This window comes from Urocampus carinirostris, chromosome 14 (assembly GCF_059441175.1).
Source record: "Urocampus carinirostris isolate Australia breed hairy pipefish chromosome 14, RoL_Ucar_1.0, whole genome shotgun sequence".
Classification (NCBI taxonomy): domain Eukaryota; kingdom Metazoa; phylum Chordata; class Actinopteri; order Syngnathiformes; family Syngnathidae; genus Urocampus; species Urocampus carinirostris.
Window position 1 is genome coordinate 31862824 of NC_142362.1, and position 14218 is coordinate 31877041.

Genomic DNA, 14218 nt, shown 5'->3' on the forward strand with positions numbered 1-14218 from the left:
GAGAGGTAAGAGAATTCTCCCATCGTGGTCCGCTGTGTGTCGTAAGAGGCGACTAAAGTGGAGGGAGCAAGGGGCCTGGGGATCCTCTCCTCTCTATCTCTACCCCCTAAGAGACAGCAGGAAGGAGTGGAGAGCTGTTGTGAAAGGATAGTGGGATTGTGGACGCGTTCCTAAGGATGGGCTGGGCACCCGTATGATGCGGCAGGGGTAAACCAGTGAAAGCTGTCGGGCCGTGCTGTTGAACAGAAGAGTGTGTTGTGTCACCCTGACCCAAGTGTCATGGCCGCTTTCTTGTGTCCCGTTTCATCTGGAGGGACGAAAGCATGACCAACTTGGGTGCCGAGGTGCTTTGTGCCTTTGGGTTGGCCATTGTCCAAAATTTTTTGTGTTTTTCGCTCCTTTTTCCCTTTTTATTTTCTTTGTTTTTGTATGTGTTTGTCTTGCTGTCGGTCACCCCTCTTGAGGAATATGACCAAGGTAGATGGATAGATAGATAGACCATCGCCCTCTGCCATGATGCAGGAGAAATATGTGACACACTGCTCCATTTGAATAAAAGCATCCATAGAAGAGTAATAATCATTTATGATAAGGCCAGTCATGTTTATTTGTATTGCCCTGAATCACAAAACAATCTCAAACAAGCTCACACAATGAGAAGAAAAACAGTGGATGGTTTTACTTGTTGTTAGCTTGCTAATACTATCACTAGTCCTATTGTTTGGGGCTATCACCCTCTGTCATGAAGCAAGAGAACTGCGCGCCTCACTCTGGATCCGTAGACGCTCACCACAGTAATAAGTTACATAGTGCTCCTTTTGAATACAAACATCAATAGATAGGTAATCCTCCATTATAAAACAAAGTCCAGGCAATGGAAAATAATATTACTGGAATGCTTGACCTGCTCTTGGTTCACTAATGTTGTGGAAAATAGACTCGCATTTGTAGAATAGAGTTGCATACATTTAGAAATGTAGAAAAACCTGCTTACGTTGCTTACAGTAGTGAGGGAATTTTGACATCATTCGAGAAGATCCTTGACAAGATAGTCGAGTTTACCAAAATGGGCATGAGACCTACAAGGCCTTTCTTCAAGGACTCTCTGAGCAAACTGAGGCAACAACATGTCCTAATAAGGGTACGAACAACATGTCCGTGTTGATTACTGAGGACTAGGGCCGCCTTTTGGGCTGAAGCTATAAAAGCATTGTTATGTTTGGAGTTCTCTGAGTTCTTTTGGGATGACGAAATAAAAGTCTCCCCCTCATGGCTGGTTCCCGATGTACTTAATTCAATCACGAAAGAAGACTTAAAAGATTATCGAACCTACAATTTCTCCTACACTAATAATAGTCACTAATTATATAGTTTGGGAGTAAGAGTTGCATAAATCAGGATCATTGGTCTCACTATCGCCCTCTTCCATGAGGCTAGAGAATTGCATGTCTCACTCTGCATATGCAGACGGTTAGCACAGTAATATGTTAGATATTAAATCTATTAATGACATTCATTCTATAATGTAAAAAAAAAGTGTTATTTTGAAAGAAAATTTTAAAAAGGTGATGTTAAATAAGAAAGAAATCTCATAAAGGAGACATATGAATTTAAATAGTTGTAATTTTACTTTATTTTTGATGACAGGTGAACCACATCCTCATCTGCCTCCCCTGACTGCACGACACTGGCATGCAGAATGGTAAACTTTTCGTGTCCTGGTGGCCTCCGGGAGATCGGCTGAACTGAGATGACGTGAACAAAAATATGGCAAACTTTCAACATTCAAGCATTTTCTGTTGGATTTGAACTGTTGCGTCGGCATTTTTTTTCTTTTTATGAGACATCAGGATTTGTCCTTTTCGTACAATGGACTAAATGAAAGAATTAGAGCGAGACACAATGTATAATATCTCCCGGGGGATGAGCCAAGAGATGCGGTGGCATGGCGAGGCCACATATATTCAGCCGTCGGTGGATTAGCCTCCAGCCGGAGAAAACGTGAAAGAATTGAAATGCAAATAAGAGGGGGATTACTGAGACGGCATTCACGGCTCCTCGACTAACTGCTTGCGATGTGCTGTCTGAGCCTGATGATTATCCTCTATTTACCTACTTGTATTGATGGGTGCTTCATTAAGCGTGTCACGAGAATGGCGAGCCATCAAGGAAATGCAGGACAGAGCGGTCGCCGACCCCAGTCAGGCGTTCTGCGAAAACACAAATAATTATTTAAACCCCTGCCAAAAAGCGAGTTCGATTAAGTAAAAAAACATATAATTCATTACTTGAATCAAATATAAAAATATGAAAGGAAACACACTGTAGTACATACAGTATTTGACCATATAACAAATGAAATCAAATAAAATGAAATGATCTGCATTTCTATAGCGCTTTTCAAGTCAATGACTTCCCAAAGCGCTTTACAATGTGCTCCACATTTCCCTATTGTGGCCTTGCAGCCATGTAAGTCGCTAACCTGCTTATTGGGGGTATTGGGGGTTCAGTGTCTTACCCAAGGACACTTCGACATGTAACCCTGGACAACGATCGCTCTACCTCCTGAGCTACTGCCGCCCCATAGAAATTATCAAATGAAATACAATATTTTAATTAGCAAAACATTATTTGTTACAACCCTTTTTCAATACAGCTTTATTCCCCTTAAATGAATACCCAAATTCTAATACATACAAAATGTGAGAAAGTAATACATGTCTTTTGTATAATATCTATATATATCCCCAAGGTATTTTTTATTTTTTTATTTTTTTTCAAGAAAATGCATTTTGTGAACAGCCTGTCTCGTCTTTGATTTACTAAGGGGTGACGTCATGTGAAGTACACCAGCACTCTAGCAAGCCAGTCATCATATTAATTTTTGTGTTAATTAGTTGAAGGTTAGTCAAGGTTTGAGTGTTTTAAGCCAAGTTTTGGTCGTTTTTGTGGAGAGTGTCTTGGCATTGTGTCGCAGGTAGGTGCAGCAATGGTCCAACCAATGGCGAGCAGCCAAAATGGGGCAAACTGAAAAAAAAACAGCCAGGACATGAAAGGCAAGCCGGCTGCTAAAAAGAGCTAACCGGGAGCAATTGACGGAAAGACAGGAGCCTGGCCGACCGATAACTTACAGTACGCAGCGAGGAAAACCAGAAGCCAACAACAAAAAAACGCCCACAGCAACATACACAAACTCAGCTGGGGAAAAAAACAATGGGCACAGCAGGATAGCCGGCTAGCCGACTATTAACAGGCTGACCTGTTCCAAACCAAACGGGAAGCCATCCTGAGCTCGGACGCTAACAGGGGGCTATGTGGACCACATTAGACCAATTGCAGGAAACGCGAAAAAAAACTTAAAGAAAAAGTCAAAATTACCGTATTTTCCGCACTATAAGGCGCACCGGGTTATAGGGCGCACCCCGAAAAAATAGTTTTTGGTCCTATTTTTGACATATATAAGACGCACCGGATTATAAGGCGCTACAATTGGAACGTGGACAAAACAGTCAGATGATTCAGTCCAACTTATTACCCCCTTAACATTCCGAAAGCTTGCAAAGACGCAAATACGTGTCGAGAACACGTGCGAATGCGGTGTCCGTAAGATGTCACTCAAATGCATCGTTCCATCATTCGGAAGGTTAAAGTCTTGGGATTCAAGAAATAATAACCATTCCTTCGTATCTATTTTCTTTTTCGCTCACAACTTTACTGTGCATATGACAATAAACACTTGGAATTGAGTTTAATTTAAAAACTCCATTCCATCCATTATCTGCACCGCTTATCCCAGAAACATCGAGTTCAGTCTGAAACAAGACAATATAAAACCGGGAATAGCTCACCGAAGTCATTGTGTTCATAATAATGTGCAGGCAATGTCCTCTTATATCCGTGAGGGTAGTAAATCCAGGAGAATACAATATTTACAAATACAGAATAGAAAAAAATGCTTTCTCTATGCCATCGGCCACATGCTATACGCATTCATCTTTTTCGGCCAATTGCAGGCTTTGTTTCACTGTTTAAGCCAATGGCAGCCTGTACATTATAAAAAGGATCCGCCTCTTGACCTCCAAATAACTTTAGCCAATAGTGATCGATTCAACTGATGATTGACACATCTTTTTCGGCAAATTGCAGGCTTTGTTTGCCGTTTGAGCCAATGGCAGTCTGTAAATGATAAAAAGGATCCGCCTCTTGACCTCCGAATAACTTTAGCCAATAGTGATCGATTCAACTGATGATTGACACATCTTTTTCGGCCAATTGCAGGCTTTGTTTGCCGTTTGAGCCAATGGCAGTCTGTAAATGATAAGAAGGATCCGCCTCTTGACCTCCTAATAACTTTAGCCAATAGTGATCGATTCAACTGATGATTGACACATTGGTCAGCCAATGAAACGCCGGTAAATAAATCCCACCATCCACCGCGTACTACTTGGCGTTCGGGGGAAAATCGAGTCGGCGACTGCAGGTTAGTTGGAAAACTTAACGTTGATCCATAAATAAGGCGCATTGTATTATAAGGCGCATGGTCAGCTTTTGAAAAAAATAAAGGCTTTTAGGTGCGCCTTATAGTGCGGAAAATACGGTACTACCTAAAAGGAGGCGAAGGCAAAAAAGTAAGGCACGCTGCACACGACAGCAGGTAACCTCACACAGCTTTGATGATCAAAGCAGGCAACTTAGAACAGTCAAAAGTCCCCGAGCGACACGGTGAACGAAGTTCCTATTTCTCCAAGCAGGATGAGCGCTATGCAATCCCTGTTTACTTTATTATATGCCTGTTTTTCAAAGAGTCCGAAATTTTTATGAGTCTTTGTTTTCATCTGGTGACGTCACACTTCTACAGGATATGACCCAAATTGGTCAAATTTGAGACTAAATTTCTTGAATCCGCCGCCACGTGGAATATTTTGCAATATATCTGCATGATTGTGAAGAGAAACTCTACACAATCTGTGCGTAATTGAATTTTATTTTATAACAAAAAATCTTGAGACTAGTATTTTAGAATTAGAATTAGAATTTACTTTTATTGTCATTCTTTGTAACAATGCACACAGAACGAAATGTCGATACACCTGACCCGTACAGTTAAACTGTAGCGAGCCGATGCAGCCACAGCCAAACAGGGCGCAGCCATTTTAGTCATTAGGTGACCAAACCCCCCAATTCCAACCCTTAATGCCGAGCGCCAAGCAGGGAGGCAATGAGTACCAATGTTGTAAGTCTTAGGTATGACTCGGCCGAGGCTTGAACCAGCGACCTCCCAGTCTCAGAGCGGGCGCCCTACCATCTAGGATACCGAGCTGGTTTAGCCTAGAAATGCTTTGTTTTGAAGTAAAAGTAAGTCTTAGAGCGTTGTTAGAAATTAATATTAAAATTTACCATTTACCAAATTGTTCGAATTAGTTATCTGACTCCATTAACCAAACATAACCTGCATTCTCCTAACAATGCACGCTCGTTTCTTGATGGGAAAATATGGACAAGAGACCGGCATTTCCACACGGGGGCAGATTTAATTTCTTAAACAATTTAACTAAGTGAACTTCATCGAATTAGCCGAATTTGTGTCGCTTGAGTCTCTGTCAAGCCTCCTCTCTCGTTCTTCTTGCTTCCTTCCTCTGCCCACGTTTTTTTCTGCAAGCTGGTGTGCCGGCTCCTCCCATGGGTGTGCCAAGAAAACCCTCACGAGGGGTCCACCCCGTCGCCTTGATGTCTGGAGAAACTATAAACAGCAGAGCGTTTCTACGTCATCAGGGCCTTCTTCTCCAAACATCGCCTGCCGTCCCCCCGTCAGAGTCCTGTTATCAAATTTACCCAGCTAAAACATTCCGCATTCGGATCAGCGTGACCTGTCATTGAACTTCAGCCTACCCGGTGAAAATCTTCATTGCACTCGATAAATGTAACTTGTATTTAATCGTATAAAATCCATTATAGTAAAATGCATAAAATCCTTCAGCGTGAATAAACCGCTTTCTGTAAATAAAATATGGTTAAACAAGCGTGTTTTATTTGCTTATTTCGCAATTATTCCGCTTGTCAATGCCAAGATCTGGCTCATCTCTACAAAGAGGATATTTAATTTTACCTCGAAAAATACTGGCAACCAGATGATGAAGGTGCTATATCTGAGTTAGATGAGGAGGCTCCTCCTGGTACTTGTAACTATGGAAACCAGTACTGTTCCATGTGGGGGAGCAAACTTCTGACTAAGGGGCCGGTCACACAGCCGTTTGCGGCTGAATCACAGCCAGAAATTTCTGCCTGTGAGGCGGACGCTATTGGACGCTTTGAGATCGCCATACAGACGAGATACAGCAGTGCTTAACACGCGGTCGGAAATTCGCGCGCGGGTGGCAGCGCGAAAAAGTTTTGCGCTGCTCAATTCTTCAGAGCGCGGGTACACAGCCTTTCACGAGCGTATCCAGGCTGAACCACGGCCAGAAATTTCTGGCCGTGAAGCAGACGCTGTTGGGCGCTGTTGGACGTTTTGAGACCGCCATATAGACGAGATACAGCAGTGCTTTACTCGCGGTCGGAAATTCACACGCGGTTGGCCGCGCGAAAAAGTTTTGAGCTGCTCAAAACTTAGAGCACGTGTTAACCGCGGGCGGCACACGAGGTAATGACGCGGAAATGACGCGGAACCACGTGCTCTGGCCGCGGCCAGGGCGTGGTTACACATGGGTAGGACGGGAAATTTCAGCGGGTAATCGTGGGTGGAGCATGGTAATAGCATGTTCTGCGCCTGTATCGCGGTGTTATTACGTGAAATTAGCGTGCTACGCGTGTGACGGTCAAACGCCTTTCTCCGCGTATATACAGCGCGATTTGCCGAGCACACGTCAGTTGTGCTCGAGACGCCAAGGGGTGAACATAGATCTCCGTCACCGTAGTGACCTCGTCTTAATCCATTTTTATTTCTTGACATTTATTTTCACTGGGGCGTGTGCGTAGGAGTCGCATTTGGACACAACACCGGCTCGGGAGCTTTTATACCCGTGGTCCACATGAGAAAATGACGCGGAAATGACGCGATGAGGAAGCGGAGCAGTCACCGGCGTCTGTTTTGCGGGCATACCACCGATGAACAGCGGGTTGGCCAATTTTGCGCATTTTCCCTCGCGGGCAACCACGGGCAAAAAAAAAAAAACGCAAAATTGTAGCCGTGATTCAGCCGCAAACGGCTGTGTGACCGGCCCCTAAAGCAGTGGTTTCCAAAGTGAGCGGTACCGCCCCCTGGGGGCAGTGGAAAGATCTGGGCAGCGGTGAGGAAGAAGGGGGCGGTGAGGGGGCGGCAGTCCAAAGTCGAAAACAGAAATCTGAAAGTTTGTTGGACGAGTTGTACAAAACACGTTAGGGCTGTACGATTAACTGAAATCGAATCGACATCGCGGTGTGACGTAGTGCGGTTATAAAACCGCAAACCACTGTGTTTTTTTCAAGGTTTTGTAGTGAGTGATTGAGTTTTGGCCAACCAAAATTGTTACTGTTCGAGTTTTAAAAGCGCCAACCAATCAGAGGCAAGTATTAATAATGGCACAATCCAATAAACGTGATTCAAAGTTTGCAAGAACCACACTGAGCCACAACCCTCGTGTGAGCTCATTGAGTGTTATGGCAGACTCTGTAAACATAGTCCCAGAGTCAACAAACGAGAAGGAAACGAAGCTTGCACCGAAGAAGGGCGGTACATCACTTGTCTTGACCTATTTTGGTTTTGGTGAAGCGGACGTGGAACAGAAGAAAACGCATAAATTGCAGACTTTGCTTTCACGTAGTCACTATGTCCAGCGGGAACACTAGCAATTTTTACCAGCACCTTAAAAATTCACATATCAAAATACACGGCATGTCAAAAAGAATTACAAGTAAAAGACGAATAAGGTGCATCTACAAGTTGACTGAGAGGTAAACATTAAGTGGAACACACTTTATTGGATATTTCAAACATTTTTAACAAATAAAAAAAACAAAAAAGTGGGTGTGCAAAACTATTCAGCCCCATTGAGTTGATACTTTGTAACGCCACCTTTTGCTGCGATTACAGCTGCAAGTCGCTTGGGGTATGTCTCTATCGGTTTTGCACATCGAGAAACTGATATTTTTGCCCATTCCTCCTTGCGAGACAGCTGGAGATCAGTGAGGTTGGATGGAAAACGTTTGTGAACAGCAGTTTTCAGTTCTTCCACAGATTCTCAATAGGATTTGAGGTCTGGACTTTGACTTGGCCATTCTAACACCTTGATATGTTTTTTGGTGAACCATTCCATTGTAGCTTTTGCTTTATGTTTTGGATCATTGTCTTGTTGGAAGACAAATCTCCGTACCAGTCTCAGGTCTTTTGCGGACTCCATCAGGTTGTCTTCCAGAATGGCCCTGTATTTGGATCCATGTATCTTCCTATCAATTTTAACCATCTTCCCTGTCCCTGCTGAAGAAAAACAAGCCCAAACCATGATGCTGCTACCACCATGTTTGACTGTGGGGATGGTGTGTTGAGGGTGATGAGCTGTGCTGTTTTCGTGTCAAAAATAACGTCTTGCATTGTTGCCAAAAGGTTTGATTTGGTTCTCATTTGACCAGAGTACCTTCTTTCAGATTTTTGGGATGTTTAAAGCTTGGGAAATCTTTTTGTATCCAAATCCAGCTAAACTTCTCCACAACAGTATCTCGGACCCGCCTGGTGTGTTCCTTGTTCTCCATGACGCTCTCTGTGCTTTAAACAGACCTCTGGATCTAGCACAGTGCAGATGCATTTATACAGAGTCTTGATTACACACAGGTGAATTGCATTTATCATTGTTAATCATTTAGATCAACATTGAATAATTCAGAGATCCTCACTGAACTGATGGACAGAGTTTGCTGCACCGAAAGTAAAGGGGCTGAATGATTTTGCACACCCACTTTTTTGTTTTTTATTTGTTAAAAAAGTTTATAATATCCAATAAAGCGTGTTCCACTTCATGATTGTGTCTCACTTATTGTTGATGCTTCACAAGAAATTACAGTTTTATATTTAGATGTTTAAAGTCTGAAATTTGGCAAATGGTCACAAAGTTTAAGGGGGGCAAGTAGTTTCGCAAGCCACTGTATAGGACTGCTATTACCAGAGCATTTGTTAGCAAGACATTACTTACCATTGGAAAACCAAATCCCTCCTTTTATTCATTTTGTTTCTACGGTGACAGTCTGATTCCAACAATAAACTTGATCTTGGTGAGTTTTGGCGGAAAAATGTCTTGATCAGTGATCCAACAAGCAAGTATCCCCAGACCAAGAATCCAACAACGATATGAATTACCATAGAGCTCCGCATCATGGTAGGAATAGGATTATTCATTTGATCTTGAACTTTGAGAAAGCAGCAATAAACATGAATTTGGAATATCTTAAATTGGTGAACATCAGAATTTTGTTTTCTTTGCTTAGTTGATGAATTTTCTTGTCGATCATTTGAATCGTCAATTAAATTTGAATTATATTATTGGGTGAGTTTAAATTCTGACACGAAAACCGATTTAAAAAGTCCGATCAGAATGCATTAAGAGTACATTTTAAGACTGTATCAACCAAAATTACAGTAGATGACTGGTTATAAAATTTAAATAGAAATAAAACAGGGTTAGATAAACCAAGATAAACCCAATTTAGGATGTATCTTCCAACCCCTTACACCAAATATATGTGTCCTTTGACTGTAATTGATGTTTAATCTTGTCTATTGTTTGGCCATTGTTTATCAAAATGTTGGGATTTGTTGAAAATAATTTTGATTCTCCCCTGTAGCTGACAGCATCGGTGCTACAATTATATATTTAATAAAAAGTACTAAATGAGAAAGGGGGCTGTGTGAACTTCAAAGGGGATGCTTCTCGCTCACCTAGAGGTGTGAAATGTGCTGCCAGAGTTCGGTACATGAAAGGCCTAAATGTGAATTGGCTCTTGCAGCGATGTCTCAAGGCCATTGCCTCTGCTTTTGACTAATTAAAATGCACTTAGTGTCTTTTGGGTCTTTTTAGGTGTAAAATACTCACAACAGCCTCCGAGCATTAGTGGAAAAATATCACCTAACACTACAAGGAACACAAAAAGCATTCTGGTAAAGGGACAGTGTGTATAATATGACCAATAGGTGATTTTATATATATATATATAGAGAGAGAGAGAGAGAGAGAGAGAGAGAGAGAGAGAGAGAGAGAGAGAGAGAGAGAGAGAGAGAGAGAGAGAGAGAGAGAGAGAGAGAGAGAGAGAGAGAGAGAGAGAGAGAGAGAGAGAGAGAGAGAGAGAGAGAGAGAGAGAGAGAGAGAGAGAGAGAGAGAGAGAGAGACAGAGAGAGAGAGAGAGAGAGAGAGAGATATTACAAATGCTGCCCTACTTACGAACGACGTTTCAGATGATCGTAAGTTGAATTTGTTTGTAAATTGCTATATTTTGTATGTTTAAGCTTTTTATAAGTAACCTGTATTGTTTTGTACTAAAAATACAAACATTTAATAAAATAATATGTCCTCTACCCGGAAAAAGGAGCACACAATACAAAATCTAACTTACAGCAATGTCCGGATTTTTTTCAACATCCAGAAAAAAATGTCCATATCTACTGAGGATTATATATATATATATATATATATATATATATATATATATATATATATATATGTATATGAATGTATATCCCGGAGTGCCCAGAGGAAACCCCACGGAAGCATGGGGAAAACATGCAAACTCCACACAGGAGGGTACCATTTCATGACCTCAGAACCGTGCTGCGGACGTGCTAAACACGCTAAACGCCGTTCTGCTATATATACATATATATATCTGTGTGTGTATCTTTTGCCGAATATTCGATATTATGACAAGTGAAAATATTGAATAGTAGAAAAAAAAAAAAACTACAATTATTAAAAGATTTATTTGTATTTTTCCCGTGTGAATATTTGACATTTATATCGTCAGCAGGAGTGAATCAGTTATATTGTTCAGTTCAGATTTTATTTTTACAAGTAAAACAAGTTAAAGCACCGTCATTTTAAAGTATAAAGTTTTAATATTTTGTTAAGTCGGGAAAAAATAGATTAGAAAAAAGGATTTAAAAATTTTTAAATGTTTTCATGGGGACAAATTATTTTGTTTTGTTAATCTTTGACGTTTTAAGTCGTAAGGGAAACTGAATGAGCAAAGCAGCCGAAATTATGATTAATCCGAATTTTATTAGTTGAAGGTACCTAACAAACTGATGGATGAAATAAAAACATTAAATTGACCATTGATTAATTATTTCATCAAATAGTTGCTCGACTACTAAACAATACAGAAAAAAAAGTAAAGTTAGGTATTGAATGTGTATCTTCAAACTGGTAACGCAAAACATACAAAGCAAATTAAAGAATATTTCTTTATGTCAAAAGGGGAATAAGCGGATAGCTACATGTGAGGTGTTTTTTGTGACCTTTTGCTAATTATTCAAATCAATTTTGTCTTTTTAATCGATTTTTTTGTTTTAAAAACCAATAGGAGGCTCTAAATAATACATTATATCCTTCAAATATCCATTTAGATATTAATATTTACTGGTGCCTTACCTTGAAAAATCTTTGTCGATTCTCACCTTCGGATATGATTATCATTAATGCCACATTATAAAACTCTTGTGTGAATCAAAGTGGAAGCACTCTATGTTAATTAGCAGCTTCGAATTAAAATATCAAGGGGTTTGACCTCTGCGTTAATATATTCTTGTGGATAATAGTTGTTGGTTGCTTTCATAAGTTTTAGCCTTGGAGCTTTTTTGGCATGACTTTTAAAAATGAGAATTGATATAACACCGTACCTTCAACTCCCTCAGGGTTGTCAAGATCGTTTTAGGTCAGGGGCCCACGTGGTTGAAAAAAAAGAAAAAACATTCTCACTAGGGCTGGACTATTAGATTGAAAGAAAAAGAGAGGGCGGAAAAGAGAGAAATAAATACAAAAGGGCAGAGAGAGAGGAAGGGGGAGAGCGAGAGAGAGAGAAAGAAGAGAAAGAAAGAAGAGAGGGAAACCAAGAATAATAAAGAGAAGAGAAAGAATGTAGAGAAGCAAACACAGAGAAAAGGAAAAAAGGGAGATCGAGAAAGAAAGAAAAAAAGAGGGAAGAAGAGACAGGGAGGGGAAAGAGAGAAAAGGGGAGAAGTGACAGAAAGAAGAGATAGAGGGAGAGAGAAGAGAAAGAAAGAAGGAAACAGAGAGAGAAGGAAAAGGGAGGGTGAGCAAAGGAGATAAAAAGAGGGGAGAAAGACATATTAAAAGAAGGAAGAGAGCCAGAGAAAAGAACAAGACAAAGTGAGAGTGACAAAGAGAGAAATAGGACAAAGAAAAAGGAGTGTGTGAAGGAAAGAGGGGGAATTATAGATAAGGACAATGACAGAGACAGAGAGAAACCAAGAGAAGAGAATGAAAGAAGGGAAAGAAAAAAAGAGACAGCGATAGAGAGAAAGAAATGGAGGGAGAAGAAAAGGGGGAGGAGAGGGAGACATAGAGAAGTGTAAGAAAAAGAGAAAGACAACGAGAAAAAGAGATTACAAGAGAGAAGAGACGGAGAGGTCAAGAGAAAATTAAAGTTAGGTAGAGTGAGTGAGAGAGATGGGGAGTGAGAGTGAGAACAAAATAAATAGAAAGAAAGATGAAAAGAGAGACACAGGCAAAAAGAAAAGGAAGACAGAGAAAGATAAGAAAAGAGATAAAAGGGAACACAAAGAGAAAAAAGACAACGAGAAAGAGGTTGGACGGCGAGAAAGAAAAAAAAGATTAAAGAGGAGAGAAGAGAAAGTCAAAAAAGAAAGTAGAGAAAAAGAAGAGAGAAAACGAGTGAGAAGGGTAGAGAAAGAAAAATGAGAGAAAGAGAATAAGAAATCCAGCTACATTTTCTTTATGAGTAGTGCCTGGCTAGGGCGACATCAGGTGGGCACACTTACATATGCCGCTCATTTTTCTCTTGTGCGTTATATCGGTGTTGCCTTGTGGGCCAGTCAATCTGTTGGTGGGCCTGATCCGGCCAGCAAGCCGCATGTGTACTACCCCTGCTCTACCTTGTTAATGCCACCGACACCCACAACATGGAAGACTTATACTGAGTCCGACAAGTTAAAAACTTTGTTGCACAACAAGCTTTCAGAACAGTAGAGCTGCCACGTTTACTGGGATTGCAGTTTATAGAGTTGAAAACACTTTTAAAAACATTATTATCCTTGTCAAACCTAGGTCATAATGATAGTTGTTTTGACTGGAACTTACTTGAATTCGAACACGTATTTCCTTAGTGGAGCGCACCCTCTAGCGGCAGTAATGTTAAATGCAGTTGGGAGTTCTAAAATGTATTGCATTTAGAATCAACAGTACAGTATTGTTCATTATAAAACGTGTTTTCGTTATTCATGTAATCCCCCAAGCACTTCCTCGGTTTATTACTTAATTCATATGTGGAATGAGTCCAGTCTCAAAAACGCATGTAAATAAAAAATAATAGGCATGTTTTCAAGGCAGTTTTGTTGCATTAAATGAAGGTGTTAGGATGTTTTTATTTATTTTTTCTTACAATTTTATTGTCTACAAAAATCTGATTTTCTTATAGTAATTATTAAATAGTGTGACAAATAATAAATCATGATGATGAAGCCCTATGTGTTTAAAATATTAAAGTTCCATATCTCAAATGACACTTTTCAAACTACCATATATTGATTTGTTTTTAAATGTCTCATCTCATCTCATTAGCTGGACCGCTTATCCTCAGTAGGGTCGCGGGGGTGCTGGAGCCCATCCCAGCAATCATCGGGCAGTGGACACCCTGAACTGGTTGCCAGCCAATCGCAGGGCACACAGGGACAGACAACTCACTCGCTCATTCGTACCTAGGGACAATTTGGACCGGACAATCCACCTGAAATGCATGTCTTTGGAATGTGGGAGGAAACCGGAGTGCCCGGAGGAAACCCACGCAAGAACATACAAACTCCGCACAGGTAGTCAGGTAGCTGGATTTGAACCCACTCAGGACATTCCCAAGACCTCAGAACTGTGCCGCACACGCGCTAACCACTGCGCCGCCGTGCTGCGCTGTTTTTAAATATGATAGGATGAATTCCCTTTTACATGTAAAACGGTTATATGTTGGTTTTCTGGATGAAATATTACGAAAGTGTTGACTGTCAAGG